The sequence below is a fragment of the Pleurodeles waltl genome, chromosome 4_2, assembly GCF_031143425.1.
Source record: "Pleurodeles waltl isolate 20211129_DDA chromosome 4_2, aPleWal1.hap1.20221129, whole genome shotgun sequence".
Lineage (NCBI taxonomy): Eukaryota > Metazoa > Chordata > Amphibia > Caudata > Salamandridae > Pleurodeles > Pleurodeles waltl.
The window spans coordinates 553,441,417-553,459,127 of NC_090443.1; the positions used below are offsets into that span (position 1 = coordinate 553,441,417).

The 17,711-nt window shown below is 44.9% G+C and overlaps 1 protein-coding gene across 1 annotated transcript in view; it reads right to left on the reverse strand.

The window, feature by feature from the left end:
• LOC138293088 (protein FAM163A-like) overlaps positions 1-17,234 on the reverse strand; it is a 229,636-nt gene extending 212,402 nt beyond the window's left edge. Inside the window, exon 1 of the mRNA XM_069232095.1 lies at positions 16,962-17,234. The gene's annotated coding sequence lies outside the window, so the exon portion shown is untranslated. The remainder of the gene's footprint in view (positions 1-16,961) is intronic.
• Positions 17,235-17,711: the final 477 nt, after the last annotated feature.

Here is a 17,711-nt window from a genome sequence, read left to right on the forward strand (position 1 = left end):
AATCTGTTGGGTTTAGATCTATTAAAAAGAATGCATGCTACGATATATTGTTCACCTTCTGGTGTATACCTCACTCTAGGACAGAAAATGACTAGTCCAATGTACTTATCAAAAGATCAATTCCCACCTGAATTGCTTTCTCTTCCCGAAACGCTTTGGGCTACGGGTCCGAATGACGTTGGTTGTCTTGAGATCCCACCTTATGTTGTTACTCTTAAGCCCAATGCTGAAATGCCACGTATTCCGCAATACAGAATCTCTACTGAAGGTGAGAAAGCACTTCTGGAAATTGTCCATGATTTGATTCAGAAGGGTGTGGTTGAGGAAACGAGAGGAAATACATGTAACAGTCCTGTTCTTCCGGTTCTTAAACGCACTGATCCTTCTCAGCCTCCTGTTTATCGTTTTGTAATTGATCTTCGGGAGGTAAACAAGATTGTCGTACCGCAGTTTCCTGTAGTCCCAGATATCACTGCTCTGTTGACGATGATACCTTCTACAGCGACTTGGTTTTCAGTTATTGATCTAAAGAATGCTTTCTTTAGTATTCCCATCGCCGAAGAGAGTAGAGATATTTTTGGTTTTTCCCTCGGAGGCCGAAGCTTCCGGTTTAAACGCGCACCTCAAGGTTATTGTGAAAGTCCCTCTATTTACAGTCAAGCTCTAAAATGTCATCTTGATGCCTTTTCCTTACCGTCCGGTGCCGCTCTCATTCAGTACATGGATGACTTATTAGTTGCAGCTGATTCAGAGGAGATTTGCAAAAACGTGACCGTTGCACTGTTGCGTCATTTGTTTGATCTGAATCACAAGGTTTCTCCTTCTAAATTACAATATGTCTGTCGCGAGGTGACTTATTTGGGTCATCTCTTGTCAAAGGAGGGACGACGATTGACCCCCGAACGAATTCAGGCAATTGCACAAATGTCAGTGCCATCCACACAAAGAGAGGTACGTGCCTTTTTGGGCATTACTTCTTATTGTAGACAGTGGATTCCGAGTTTCTCTTTATTGGCTAAACCGCTGTTGGCGCTAACTTTAAAAGATACGCCTCAGCCTCTTCCGTGGACTGACGAATGTCAGAAGAGTTTTACTGATTTGCGTATTGCTTTGTGTTCTGCTCCTGTATTGGGTACTCCTGATTACAGTAAGCCCTTTACGCTCTATGTCCACGAAAGAGAGGGTTGTGCATTGTCAGTCTTAACGCAGCGTTTTGGAGATCAACAGCGACCATGCGCATATTTCTCAGCTACGTTAGATCCAGTAGCTAAAGCATTGCCTAGTTGTCTTAAGGCGACAGCGGCAGCAGCAATTTCTATTCGACAGTCTGCTGGAGTAGTGCTAGATAATACTCTCATTGTTATGGTGCCACATGCAGTGGATACTTTACTAAATAGGACAAAAACGCAGCATCTTACGAGTGCTCGGTTGTCCGGATATGAGCTGACGCTTTTGGCTAGTCACATACACATCAAACGATGTAATACCCTGAATCCAGCTACTTTGTTGCCTCTTCCAGAAGAGAGAGATGTCTCTGAACAGCATGATTGTTTTCTCCGTACTGAAGAAGAGACTAAGGGTAGAATTGACCTAAAAGACACGCCATTAGTGAATCCAGATGGAACACTATGGGTAGATGGTTCTTGTTTCAAGCTCCCGAATGGAGATACAGTTTCAGCCTACGCTATTACTACTTTGCATACGATTGTGGAGACAGCACGCATTAGACATAATTCAGCTCAGGCAGCTGAATTGATAGCCTTAACTAGAGCGTGTGTGTTATCCAAAGGAAAAAGAGTAAACATGTACACTGATAGCCAATACGCTTTTGGTGTAGCGTTTAACTTTGGGCGTTTATGGAAGGAAAGAGGATTCTTTACTTCCCATGGTACTAAGATACAACATGGTCAATTAGTGACTGAACTTCTTGAGTCACTTACAATGCCTACTCAGATAGCGATCGTGAAGTGTAGTGCACACAAAAAGATTGTGGACGATGTTGGTCGAGGAAATGCATTTGCAGATGAGGTAGCGAAAAAGACAGCCAGAGACAACACAAGTCGAATGTATGTTGCAGGTCCCGCAAACTGCGTAAGAGAAAAGGGAATGTGTGAAGATACAGTAGAGAGTGTGAAATCAATTCAAGGAGAGGCTACGGAGAATGAGTTGAGAAAGTGGAAGGAAAGTACAGGAATGTTAGATGAGATGGGATGTTGGGTTGAATTATCAGAACATCAACGTTGGCTGTTACCAGATGCTTATGTACTACCTGTAGTTACTATGGCACATGGTCCAGCTCACCTAAGTGCAAAAGGAATATGTAAACTTCTGGCTCCAGTGTGGCAAAATGAGGGGATCCCAAAGTGTGCAAATAATGTAGTAAAACATTGTATTGTTTGCTTGATGTACAATCCGGGAAAGGGAACCCCAACTCCAGCAGGTCATTTTGCTCCTCCAACATATCCATTTGAGGTGTTGCAGATCGATTATATTCACATGGAACGATGCAACAACCTCAAATATGTTCTGGTGGTAGTATGTGCTTTTTCTAGATGGGTAGAAGCCTACCCTCTGAAGGACAATACTGCTTTATCAACTGCCAAAATACTTTTGAAAGAATTCTTCCCTAGGTTTGGTTTGCCGCGCATTGTCTGGAGTGACAATGGGAGCGAATTTGTGGGTCAAGTCATGCAAAAAGTTTGTGCAGGTCTTGGCATAAAACAGAAGTTCCACGCGGCGAATCACCCACAGTCGGCTGGTTTAGTAGAATGCTACAATGGAACCTTGAAGCTTAAAATTGCTAAGGTGCAAGCTAGCACAGGACTTAATTGGCCTGATGCTTTACCATTGGCTCTTCTGTCCACCAGAACAGCAGTACACTCTCGTTTGGGGCTTAGCCCTTACGAAGTGATATTTGGTCGCCCAGCTAATGTATGGGGAGTTCCTCGCCCTAAGAAATACTCAGACTTGCCATACCCGATGTTGATTGACTACTTGCATGACCTTACAACTAAATTGCGTGTTCTTCATCAACAGGTTCAGAGTGCTCTACCAGAGGCTTCCACAGACCCAGGTCATTCCATCCGACCAGGTGACTGGGTCTGCACGAAAAATTTCCAACGACAGAGAAATTTGGAGCCGAGATGGAGAGAGCCACGCCTGGTTCTTTTGACCACAAGAACAGCAGTTAAAGTCGAAGGAAAGAAAAACTGGGTGCATGCCGTGCACTGCAAGAAAGTGCCTTTGCCCTTGCCTTTCGATCAGTGGGTCCGTAGAGGCATCAGTGACTCTGAAAGTGAGAAAGTTCTGCAATTTGTACCATTCAGTGATGCGCGTCTAATTGGAACACTTTCTGAGAAAGAGGACGACGACATCCTTCAAGAAGCAATACCATCGCATCGTCGCTTGAACACGACAAATCCAGGAACATTGTTTCAAAACCAGACTGCCTCTGGACAGGAACGCTATAATTTGAGACCAAGACCAAAGAACTTGTAAATTTCTCTCCTATGTAGTACTCTATCCCGGTTGCAGGGTCACGGTAGGAGTCTTAGTTACGACCTGAGTAAGTGGCAATAGGCCTGCAGGACCTCACAGTGTCATAGGACGGTAGATAATCGTGACTACAGTGATTGAGGAAGATTGCCGTGAGCATCCACTTAGAAAGATGGAGGCTACATTAGATAAAAGAGAAAGTAAAAATGTAAAGAATAATTGTAAAGAAATATATAGTCGTTGTAGTATTGCTCTATGCGTCATTATATTGTCGTGTATTCTTTTGGCATCTGTAAACTGGATCATTATTACTCTGCAGCAAAAAGTTGTCTCTTCTCCTACCTCTACATCTTCTTCTACTATCTCTCCGCACCTATTTCACACTCTTCCCCAGCATGAACTCATCAGAAGAACTGAATACTTTAACAATTCCTTCGTCCAGTTGTTACATCAACATCAGTTAGTGATCAATACAACTGACTGTTGGGTGTGTGGACTCATACCACATACGGTAGAAAAAGGAATGCCATATTTAGTTCTTCCATTCTCCTATGAAGGTTCCGCTTGGGCTTATTTTGTCATTTTCAATAATGCATATCAAAGTAAAATTAAACAACCTGTCAGTTCACATAGTGTTGGTTCAGATTTTAGTCATAGTTTATTGATAAAGGGAATGGTAGCTATGGCTAAAATCATGGAAAAAAGTGAAGCTTCCATAGATGAAAGAAAAGCATATACCAATTGGAACATAACTAATTACATTTCCAGCCTCAATGATAAGGTTAAGCAAGGAAAATCTCCTCCGATACGGGTCATACCCCAACAAGGAAATTTCTGTCTGCAAATAAATGGTAGAACTCCAAACACCGGACAAAGAGAAAGTTTATGTTCCCATACATATGTTTATTCAGCCCTGAATTCACTGCCGTTAGTACCATCTCAAGGTACATACTTTGTTTGCCACGATAGGGCTTATACATGGTTGCCAGCTGATTTCTCTGGTACTTGTTATATAGCCTTTCTTCTTCCCCCTACATACACCGCTCCTGCGAACCATCATAAAAATAGATATGGCAGAGGGATTGTGGATTCGAAAGACACAGCAGGACAAGAGGGAGGAGATTTCCTCAAAGGATTTCTTCCCTTCTGGGGTCCAATGGCCAACAGCAGAAATATAAGGCAATTGGTTTGTGTCGTAGAAACCACCATAGACATCACTGTAGGAGCTTTAAGTAACATTACAGCTGAACTACAGGCTGATCGTCTTATGACCTTGCAGAACCGTGTTGCCTTAGACTTTGTTCTTGCGGACCGTGGTGGAGTATTCAAATTGATCGGATCAAGTTGCTGTATTTTCATACCTAATGACGCTCCGACAGTATACCAAGTTATCTCTAAGTTACACATAATCTCCGAGTCGATTCATCAGGACGAAGGAGATTGGTCCTTTTCAGAGTGGTTTTGGGGATTACTGTCCAAATGGGGTTGGAAGGTATTGACATTCTTTGGAGTAATTTTAGCTTTTATATTCTCTTGTTGTCTTTGTATACACTGCGGTCCTGCCATCTGCAACCTATGTGCTACTGCATGTATTCCCAAACCCAAGTCACAAAGAGCAGAGAATATCAAAATGATGGTACAGCAACAGCTTGATGACCTCATGGCCATAGACATCGACTCAGATTAACATGAGTTTGTGTATCTTGCCTGAGTTCTGGCAAAAGGAGGGTCTGAGGAAATTCGATTTTTAATACGATCGTATCGACCCGCCATTTTGTGGCCCGCCGCCATTTTATGTTGCCTTCACTCAGGCAGCACAGCGAACGAAGTCCATTCTGCCTTTTCTGCTTATTCTGCAACATGGTGTTCAAAACAGCCTTCTGCCTCTATCTTTACAAGGCTGGTATTAAGGTCTGACCGAGTACACTAATCCCTGTCTGGTTTTCTAATCCTTGTTTCAACTATCTGTAGGCTCACACTATTCTCCGCCGATCTTATCTTATCGTCTGGCCTTCGCTGTCCTTTGCTAGTATTCTCTCATTTCACAACTGTCCTCCAAACGCACACAAACTTATCGCACCACATGCAACTTCGTTGTGGATCGGTTAATGAATTAGTTCAAGGGAGGGGTGACAAACACAGCTGGAGGGGAGGCAACCTTAAGTCACTTGATACTTTGTTTTCCAATTCCTTCTATTGGTGCTGTCTTGTTTTCCGACATTTCTATTGGCTCTGTTCTATCTTTACATTATTCTTACTGGCTCCTTTCTATGTGTTCTGGGAGTGTATGTAGTTAATAAATGGTTTTTATACGGTATATAAGATTGTGCGCCACAAAGTAAAGTGGCAGTCTCCTGAGAACATACCTTGTGTACTTCTTGGACAACTGTACTAGCTGCAGCTAATAAAATCTGATCTTTTACGCCTGACAGAGTGTCCCGTGTCTCTGTTAGTTGAGGCAGGTGAATCCAAGGAGATTTCAGGCGTACCCTGCGCCGCCAGGCCCATAAGGTTCTGGTTCTTCATGGGCTGTGACGCAAGACTTTGCTACCTTTACGACTGGTTGAGCTGTTGAGCATCTTACTTCGGGAACAGACATGTTGGTTGTTCACAGCATTGTTTGTTCATTAGTTTGGTGTTGGTTGAAATTAAATCCAGCCATCATAGAAATCACATGATCAGGCAGCACTATGCCTCCTGGCAGCATGTTTCAGCAGTTCTCTGCTGTCCTTCCTACGCCCTTCACAGCGCTCCTCTGCATTGACCCTTTGTGTTTGTAGTAACATTTAAACACCTGCCGGGAAAGGTTTCAGAGAAGCACATTAATGAAAATGTGAAAAAATAACTTAAAATACAGTTTGAGGTGTAGCTTTGTGAATGCCTCAAGGTGGCTATCATAGGTTATAAATCCTAATGACAATAATATGATCTGTGATGTGAGAAGTAAAAGTGTTCTCTCTGTGATTGGTCGAGCTGCCAGATTCACATTGCCATGTTTCAGGAATCAGGTCTTCTTGTCCACTGCTTTTTTCCAACAGGCTGTGCTGGCTGCATTGCCTTGCTTCGGATAGAAAAGAAATTCAGCCTTCACAGAAATCAGTTGTCAGGTACTGCATTGCCTGAGGGCAACAGTGTTCAGCAAGTATATATTATTAACTTTCGCCTACTCCATTACTACGATTTGTTGCATGGGACTCTTTCGCCAGAGTGAAATGTAAACATGCAAAATAAATGTTTCACAGGAGTACCGTATACATTTTTGTTCAAAATGAAGCACACTTAAGAATTCAGCCGCACAAACTCCCCCTGTGTATTAGAGAAAGAGAGTGTGCGTATGTGTGTTTTTCCCTTTTCTCGAAATTATAGGCCATGTGTACAAACACATTTTCCCATAGACACAGAATGGGTAAAACCCTTTGCTACATCTGGCCCTATGTTTGGGAGTCTTAGGGTCCCTGCTGCCGTTTGAACCTCAAGTCAACAAAGTATTTTTCCGGGAGATGGATGATTAAAATTCAGGAAGGTAAGAATCCTTTTTGCGTGAAGCCAGGTGACTCAGATATTCATTCCTTATAAATTTGATTCCTGCTATCAAGTTTAGAAATTTTTACAGAAAATAAACATTCTTACGAATAATGCAAGACAGCTGATCTATGACAAGCATGTGATTACCTAAAGAATCTATTTTAAGCACACATGGTTACAAGGTCTCTCAGATCAGCACAGATCCTTTACTACTGGAATATCTACTCTCAAACATGGAGCAACAAGAAAACTGTAGCCAAATTATCGACTGTAAAAATAATCGTGAAGATAAGTATAAATTTATAGCACTTACGTTCATATATATGTACCTTGACAATATGGATCTTCAAGGTATATGGATGTGGAATTAAGACTAGTAAATCTATACATACCTATATGTACTGACCTTCATGATATTTTGGTAGACGATATTTTGGCTCTGCTATTTTTGTAGCACTGTTTTTTTATTTATTTTCTGACATACAGATGACACTGATTCAATTTCCCATTCCTTCATTTACAATAAGAGGGCCCGGGTAGTATTGTGTTTACAGGAGTAAAACTACGGAAAAAGCTTCCTGACTTGAGCCCTCATTCACAGAGCTATTAGTAGGGCATAGCACATAGTGCATGGGGCCCCAAACTTTCAGGAACCCCCAATCATTCAGGGGAGGGCCCATTCAGCTCAAGGCCAATTAATTTCTGTCTCCCCAGTTAACATTCAGCGTAGCATTATCATTTGGTGTGTAAGCCACATGTTAATAGTAAATCTATGTTCAGTCTTGGTGAGCAAGAGATTGCATTTTAAGGCTAAAAGCCCATTTCTTACTGACAGAACGACGAGTGGCTGTTGGAGATTGTTGTGCAAATGAGGTTGTTCACATAGGAAGTCCACCACTATGGTCACATTTCAGTGCAAGCAAATCCGGGCCAGGAAGGCCTTTTATTCCACCATCAGTCGGGTGGAGCCTTTGGACGCAGATTATGAAAGCCCAGGGATGCTTCTGTAGCATCTGTCCACTTTCCTCAGCTCTCTGAATGTATTTGCACCAGGGCCAAATTTAATAAAGTGTCATGCAACACAAAGCAACAAGGAAACTTGCTACACTGTGTTGCGTGAAATGAGGCATGCAGAAATGCGCCATATATACTAAGATATGGTGCGCTTATGCTCCTTCCATGCATTGGTGCACTGTGAGCTGTCTAGCAAAAATGCGGGCAACCTTGTCATGGACAAAGTTACTTGTGGACAGGACTGTATTTGTGCAGGAACGGTCACCTTCCTGCACAAAAACAATCCTAAGAGGTAATTTCTATTCTTTCTATGTGTGATGTGGAATTAACTCGTAGGCATATAAAGAACAAGAGACCTGAGCACCATTCAAAAGAATTAAAATAAACAAAAAATAACGCTTCGAGTAGATTGTGATGCAAGCGCTCATTTTTGGGAACTGCACGGAGTACTCTTTCCCTACTGTAAACAACTTTAGCCAAGCAAATTACATTAGCCAAGACTTACGGTTTTACTAAAATTATATGTGTAACATACTTACATAAAGAGGTTTCTAACCACCTCTCTTCCTCGATTGGTCTGTTGTTTCATTCAGATTTTGCTTCCACCCACAGCAGCATCCAGCATGGGGCACTTGGTAAGCCTACTTGAGGCACTGACTATCTTCACTTTGAGTGACTGCATTTAGCCCGTTTGTAAAGAGCACGTCCACACAAAAGGTAGTTCCCTTCTGTGCCAATGTTTTTTTTTCTACTTTATTATTACTTCAATGTTGTCTTTTTTTGCAGAGCCTGATGTGATAGCTGGATGCTTCCTACCAGATGTGAGCACAGGGCACATTTCAGTTTTATCAGTGCCTGTCTGTGCCACTACTGTTGTAAATTCCTTCTGAAGTGGCCTTTGTTTATCTGACAGCTGCTTTTTCACACGATACCAGCAGCTCATATGAACTATGTGTATATGATCATGAGGGAGCTCTATTTTTGTAGCCCTGTCTATCATTCTTTCCTCTTTATTTCCTTCTTTCTTCTTTATTTCCTTCCTACTTTCTTTCTTCTTCTGTTTCGTCTTTTTTTCTGCCTTTCCTTCCTTATTTCCTTCTTTGCTCCTTTCTTTCCTCTTTCCTTTTTTCCTTCTTATTTCCTTGTTTCTTTATGTTTTCTTTCTTGTTGCCCTCTCTCTTTCCTTCTTTCTTCCCTCTTTCCTTCATTTGCTCTTTCTTTCTTGTTTTACACTTTCTTACCTTCGTTTTCCTTCTTTCCATTTTCTATTGTCTTTCTTTCATTTTACTTCTTATCTTGCCTTCCTCTTTCTGTCTTTCTTTCTTGCCTTCCTCTTTCTTCCTTTCTGTCTTCCTCTTTCTTTTGTCTTTCTAGCCTTTCTTCCTTTCCTTTCTCCTTCTTTCTTCTCCCTCTCTTACCTTCCTCTTCCGTGCCTTCTTCTATCTTGCTTGCCTTCCTCTTTGTTTCTTTCTATCCTGCCTTGATTGACTTTTTAAAGTCTGTGTCGGCCAAAACCTTGTAATTTTACTACAATTGTGTGTATAACATAGTTATTTATAGGGGTTTTCAGCCAGAATTCATACATTAGTCTGTGGTTGTGTCCCTCACAATTTCTTTCACCCACTCCACCACGCATCAAGGGACAATTTGTCGGCCCACTTCAGCCATTGGCCGACTTCACTATGAGTTAATACTTGCTGCCTTTTAACAAGAAGCACATCCACACACAAAGTAGTTCCCTTCAGTGCTATGGAGTAATATGGTAATGTGCATTTTTTTAAGACAGAAACAGCATTTGTGACTTTGGCCAATGTGTTTTTAGATCGATGAGGGCCTGGCAGCTTCCAGAACAATAACGTTTTGCAATAACCGTGACAAAACAAGATTTGGCAAAAGACTGGTGGCCAACATAAGACCTACTGGCTTTGCCAATGCTTGTTTTTTATGCAGTTTGCATTTTAAGGTGACTCATAGTTATTTGAGCTGACGTCAAGCTGCATAATGTTGCACCATTAACAAAATCACCACCTGTCATATCAAGGCGGACTTTACAAATCATATTTTACAAATCACTCTATTGTGACTGGCGTCACAATTAACACCACAAGGGCTATAAAAGAAGGCATTACAGGCTGCACACATGTAATCTACTGTAAATATAAATACTGACATTACAAACGACAGTGTCTGTGATACAAAGAACGACATCACAAGTGGTATTCTATGCAATATCAAGGATAGTATTGCAAGCAACACCACGATCATTGACATCACGTTGTGATTTCAAGATTGACTTCAAAATTAACATTACCCGCAGTCATGAATAGGATCACTAATGAGGCCATCTGAAAATAAGACTGACGCCCCAAATTACAGCACTTAATCAGTGGTGTAGCCAGCATGTCATGGGCCCTAGTGCAAGGAAAAATATTTACCCATTGACTGCTTTTTTAATTGCAAAATACATTTCAAATGAGTCGTCCCCCAGACTTCCAGGCCCTGGTTCCACTGCACCTGCTGCACCAATGTAAGCTACACCACTGAATATAATTTCAAAAGTGACATCACAAATATATAATACAGGGCATAAAGTAGGCCATAAAGAACCCCCTGCCATACATTATAAGGATATTACAAGTCAAAGAGGAGCTCCTTTATAAGGTTATGAAACTCCAAGGTGACTTGCAATATCTTTATCATGTTTGCCAGGGGATACTTTATCCCATATAATACATTGTCATACCTCCACCTTTCCCACAAATCACTTAAAACATCGGTGCATAGCTGCTTCATATGAAAGAGCAAGCACGTTTGCAAACATGAAGAATAAAAATAAAAAACCTTGTGCAAAATTAAACACTTCAAAATCCTGTTAGATATTTGTGCAAAGAGATATTAGAAACAGTTCAATACAAGTCTGTTAAAAAAGGCTTCAGTACCTCAGATTGTGTAGGAACATGCATAAAGATTATAGCCTTTCTCTACCTAAAGAATGCATACAATAAACATGTTCTCTGTGCTTGTCTTTTAACCCAGGAAAATAAAATAGAAGAAAGAAAAGCAATGATGGTTTTCGTGGCTTTAAATGGCTGCTTTAATTACGCTCTGTGACCTGACCAGCCTTTCACTTGGCTGTTGGTTCTGGCAACAGACATTGCGAAGTCAGAATTGACTGAAATAACTTATAATAGTCAAGTTCTGATGTATTTTCTTTATAATCAGTGACTGGGTGCGTCACAAGTCAAGTAACCAGTTATAGATCAATTAGAGACTTGCGTTTATACAGGGGTTACAGAATTACATGTGTTATATGGACAATAGCATCATAAATTGCACAAGGTGATAAGACTTTTCTTCCCAAATCACACCACGTGATATCAACGCTCATCTCACAAAGAACCGCTTGTGATGACGTTAGCCGCAAAATGGCACCACATGATATTAAAAAGCATTATGTGATAACACTGCTATCGCAAACGCCACTGCGGGTGATATGAGCAATGACATCACAAAAGCAGCAGTAAAGGCATCATAGATGCTAATAGAAGCACGAGGAACAGAGTCCATTGCACGGAGGACCGTGACGCACACACCACGCACCTGTGCACTCGACTGCGCACACTTTGCTGTGGGATGAATGCTGCTGTGTGGGGGCTCACCGGTGGGCGGTGCAGTGCCCTTCAAATGGCGAGTTCAACAGCCAGAGAAGGGCCAGCCAGCCTCTCAGACATCCATGCGTGAATGATTCCCGTGTATTAGACCCCAGCACGCACCGACCCTGATTTCTCATTTATGCTCAAAACCCACGTGACCTTTCCCAAAGCAAGACATAAATTACACAGAGACATGTCAATTAAAGGTTCTGCTACGAAGGCCTCGAGGTGCCTTCTGATCACCAGGCCCTCCATTAGCGAGGCAGAGCCGTCGTTCCCCGCCCCCCGACAGAGAGGCGAAATTCCGAGGGGACACTAGAGGGGGCAAGATAGATGGCCTGCGGAGAGAGGATGGGACAGAAAGGAGAATCTAAAGAGCATTGGCCAGTTGCGAGCGAGAAGGCGCGTAGTTTCCAATGGTGCAGCTGGTGCAGTGGCACCGGGGCAGAGAGACCTGAAGGCCCCATTGATCCCTGGTTATTGCTGCATTTCGCAGTTGAAACAACGGATATAGGGACCCATGTCCTTCCTTGTATTATGGCCCATGTATGCCCCATATTCACGTGTTGAGTGGGGGGAAAACACACCCATAACTGTGGTCCTGAGGGCCCCTGGTTCGACTGCACTTGCTGCAACATTATCAGCTACGTCCCTGGCACCGCGAGGGCTCCGGCAGTGAATGAGTAAGTATGGTCGCGAGAGTATGGTGGGGGAGAAGTGGAAGGGAGCAGGAGAGTGGGGGGTAGAGGTTGGGGAGGGCGAAGTAAGTGATTCTTCTGGGGTGATTGAATGGGGCGGCGTGGTGGGTAGGGTGTGACGGTGAACAGTGGTGGGGAGATAACATAGGTTCCTTCCAGGAGCAGGGACGGGGTGAAAATGGTTGTGAGATAGCGAGGGTTGGGACAAGGTGAGGAAAGGAGAAGCTAGGGGCGTAACAAAGGCCCCCGCGGTTCGGGGGGTGGGGAAGGGGGATCTCCCTGGGGCCTCCTCAGCACAGCACCTGGCCTGAGTGTGTCAAGAGGGGAGCCCCCTCCATGGGCTGTGCAGGGGCCCCCTTCCAGTTTCCTTAAGCCACTGGGAGAGGCGTGTCAGGCACTGACAGCCAAGGGGCGAGGTGGGGCGCGTGACGAAGAGAGGTTTCGAGTGTGAAGGGGCCATAGGGAAAGAGAAACGGTGACAGCCTGGAAATGAATGAAGGAGAAAGCATGGTAGGGGGGACTGAGAGGACTTACGCAGGAGGGAAGAGGACGGAGGGAACAGGGCAGGAGGGTGTGAGGGCGGGTGGAACCTTGTCCTTGATGAAGAAGGGGATGAGGCAGATAAGCGGGAACGGACGAAGTAAAGGGGCCTAGGGGTTGGCAGGAGGAATAGTGCCTCTGGTGGGGTATGGGAATGCACAGCTGGCGCTTGGGAGGGAGCACTGCACCGAGGGCCGGGGTAAAGGGAATGAAGGTGAATGAGGCGGAAAAACATTTAATGGAGGGAGGGAGGGCAGCAATAAGGGAATAAGGGTGGGCGCCTGGCAGGAGAGAGGCGGCATCATACGGAAGAAGCAAGGTAGGGAGTGGAAAGCGGGAGCATGTTAAGAGGAGTAGGAGGAAGGTGTAAGGAGAGCGGGGGTAAGGCTGAGGGAGCATGATATAATAGGAGCATGGCAGGGAGGGACTAAGGGAGGAGGCGTGGCAGAGAGGAAATGAGACATGGCAGGAGGGGGGAGGCAGTGACACGGAAGTCGGATGGTAGAGAGCTGGTGCTCGAGGCAGCATGGAGGAGGCAATTTTTAAGGAAGGGAGTCTGATGAAGTCTCATGTTACAGGCAAACACCAACAGTGTGAAGGAGATCCGAGCATTCAAGACCACAAAAAAACAACAAGGTCACACACAGCTTTAAAGTCACTGAGGCCTGAGTAGGGTCAAATAGAGTGGTCGAGGACACAAACTGACCTGTGAGATCTTTTTCAAAGACACCAGAACGGCTCAGATTGTGGCTTTAGAGACACTGAAAATAGGAGTATGCGAAACTTGAACAATTTATGCTTGCATAATAACGCCTCATTTTGTAAAAATTAGACAAGAAACAAAATTCAGCATCCTGTGCTATATTTGACCATGAATTACATGCCAGCAGCTTGCATTTTGAGCTTACAAATTAGTGGTAAACCGCCCATAATAAAAACAGCAGCATTCTGTTTGTTTACATTGTCCCTGTCCTACAGTTGTATACAGTTAACCTCATTTTCACTTGTCACGCTGCATGATCACATTCGGCACATTTTGCACTTTTGGAGCAACCTTCAGTACAGTGTACATAGTTTCATGTACTAGTACCATGATAGATGCACTTGCAGTCATTTCTTTTCTCTGGTTGGTTGTGCACCAAGAAGACAAAAGAGGGCCCTTCATAGAGAAAAAAACAAACAGACCAATTGGTGACGTGTTGAAGATGCCAAAACTTTAACTAGCTCAAGGAGGGAACTACATAGACTCTGTGCTGCAAAGCTCCCTTCTTGGATGGTCATCCCCCACTTCTTGCTGATGGATGCTGTTGCTTTTGTTCTGAAAGTGTATTGAGGCCTGCTGACCAGACCCCAGTATCTGTGCTCTTTCCCTTAAATTGTACTGAGTTTGCAAACCCAATTTGCCAGTTGGCAAGGACTTTAGTATCCCTGTAAGCCCCTAGTATATGGTAATAGTGGTACCCCGGGCAGGGATGGTAAAGGGGTCACCTGAGCTGCAGCACAGATTGTGTCACTCTGTGTGACCCAAGTAACAGTTAACATGCAGAGCTGCCATGTCACAAACAGCTTGTCTGCTTGAAATTGACTCTGCCCACACCAGGTGCAGAGTCCCTTCACTGCCCTAAGCACAGGTCAGTCACACCTAAGGCAGGCCTCATGAAGCCCATTAGGCAGGATGCACTGTGCTATGAGTGTGAACATATATGACCCTGTGATTGCATTTAAAATTGAATGCTATCATAAGTGACTGGCGGTTCATAGGATAACCTGGGCTGGCACCCGGGCAGCCCCAGATGCCCAGCTCCATGATGGCCCAGCCGATTTCCCCCACACCCATCATTGGTATCAAACACTGTGCTTTTTAACCCTGAGCACAATTCTTGTGCCCAGGATTAACTGGCATGTAACCTGGTGGCATCCGTCAATAAAGGAAGCAAGCTTTCTTTTGCCTTGGCTGGCTCACCTGGGCCATTTGCTACCATTTGTCATGCTAATGGTTCCCCCAGGATGAAGACAAAGGACCTGAGCAGGAAGGAGGTCACACCTCCTCCCTCCCAAGATGGCTAGTGTTTATAGGAATCAAGGTGGTGAGCCTCGAAGGCTTTCACTGCCATTGATGTGTAATCTCTTGTCACCCACTCAAGGACAAAACCCTTTCCCCCAACAGGACAACATTGGTGTTTCAGTGTCTCAAATGCACCCAACAGGGACAAGGAGGGAAGTGTAAGGAGACTAACTCACAAATAGAGTAAAGGATAGTCTCATAGACGCCCAGAGGACTAATAGAACCTGACAGTAAACCTCAGAGGCGCTGAATATCAAAGGAGCATCAGATACACTAAAATAGATCAAAACCTGGTTCTTCTCACATTCTCTGCCCCTTCAGCATTTAACCTTTCATTCTTTGCACAGGCCTGTTTCTCTGACATCAATAAAGGATCCTAGGGGCATGACGCCTTAAGGCAATCAAGTGCTTTACAAACTATCAATGAAACACCAACAGGGAACTACTAATACACTAGAATCACCACAAGGGCCAAAGAGGGAACTACAGAAACAGTGAGGGCAATGGAGGAACCTTTAGAGGGACAAAAAAGCCTAAAAGGAAAATGATGGAGACGCCAAAACTCCAACATGTCCAGCAAGGGAGTTTCACATGCAATATGACCTTCAGTGAAACAACAGGGCAAGGAAGGAGCCTCAAAGACAATGAAACACAAACCGGGCCAAGGAAGGAACTTCAAAGAGAACTAACTAGCACACGAGCTATCCTTTAGTGAAACTAAACCATGGCCAAGGAAGGATCTTCCAAAAACCAAAATATCAACAAAACCAAGGTGCTTGAGACAGGCTAATGGCAATAAGATATCCTAAAGAAAACCATAACAGGGGAGAAGGGAGCTTCAAAGACAATGAAACACCAATGAGGACGGAACTTTGGAAACACTGAAATCACCATCAATGCATGGGAGATTGCAACATACACCCATAGCATCAACAAGACCAATGAAGGAACTTCAGATACCGAAACACAACAGGCAGTGGCGTAACAAGGGTGCCATGGGTCCAACTGAGAGCACTGATATGGTCCCCTGACTGCTGTTTGTGTAAATAAAATACAGCAATATTTAGGGCCCCTGGGACCTCTGGGCTCTGGTACCACTGCACCTGCTGCACAATTGATAGCTACCCCATCTGCCAGCATGGCCAAGGACGCTCCAGTTACCAACAAGATCAAGATGGGTGTGTCATAGACACAAAACACCAATGGAATCAGTGAGTAAGCTTCAGCAACAAGGACAGGGTTCCCAAGAGAGCTTCACAGACGCTGGACTTACCCACGAGCATCATCATATGAGACCATGGAGAGAATTTCAGAGATATTGTACTTAACAGTGAGGCACCCTTCTGGGAGACGCACATATATGCATGAATTAGGTCCCTAGTCAATGGGATAGTTTACAAGAGACCCTTCAATGACACACCAACAGAGGACAAGCAAAGAGCTTTTGAGACGCCTAGCTGGTATACGAGACAGCATCCAGGGAAATATAAGTAAGAGGCATAATACTCATTGTCCAAATCGCGAGACGCCATCCAACTACGACAAGGCCCAAACGGACCAACAAAAGTGTCTAACAGACTCTGCGAGACATCCTTCAATGAAAGATCAACATGTCCATGAAGAGCGGCTCGGAGACAATGAGTTACACGGTCAGTAACGTAGCAAGGATGGCATGGGCCCCGGAACAAGCAAAGAAAATTAACAGTTTGACTGCTGTTGGGTCACACAATACAGCAATTATCAGCGTTCAATGGGCCCCGGTGCCACTTCACCAGCCGCACCAACGGTAGTTACGCCCCTTGACACGATATTAAAGGAAACAATACGATGGCTTGATGAGAGCGTTCCCCAAACCCTTGCCTCATCGGTCCGCAGGATGCGCGCAATGCCCTTCCAATAATGGCCCTCCTGCCGCAAGGGCAGAGCTCAGTCTAGCTGGACAGGGTCGGCGGGGGCAGGCAGCGCGCTTACCCGGGTGCCTAGGGCTTGGAGGCTAGCACAGGGGTGGATGTCTGACGCGGGCAGGAGACCACACTGTGGGAATCCGAACGGAGCTGAGGAGCCTGAAGATGGACCTTCGGATGGGCTGAGTGTTCTGGGGATGCAGGTCCGAGCTGGGCTGGAGGGTCAGGCACTGCCGAGATCCAACGCCAAGGGGACTTCTGCGTGCGGAGAAGGCTGGTCTGAGCTCTCCCTGGATCAGGAACTCTCTCTAGGAGGATGAAGGAGCCTTGTGCTGCTCCCGTCCCCTCCTCCTCCTCCTCTTCCCCTCCTCCCGCTGCTGGAGATGCTCAGCATCTGCAGAAGAGAACTTGGGCATGCAGACTGCAGCCTGGGGAGCCCACCAATCACCCCAGCCCGAGCAGCCTTCAGCGCGCGGCCTCACATCAGCAGCAGGGATAGAAGCACCCAGGGGAGCGAGACACGCACCGTGCATGCATCCGTCACTGTACCCACACTGTGCACTGGAGGGAAACGAAGCCACCTCAGGGAAAGCCCCTGCACTCTGCACGCACCCGTCACTGTACACAAAGTGCACTGACAGGAAACCACGCGACCCGGGGAAACGACCCCTGCACTGTGCACCCGTCACTGTGCACAAAATGCACTGACAGGAAACCACGCAACCCGGGGAAACGACCCCTGCTCTGTGCGTGCACCTCTCTGTCAGGAATCCGCTAGTGTGCACACACTGTGCACTGAAGGGAAACAAAGCTACCC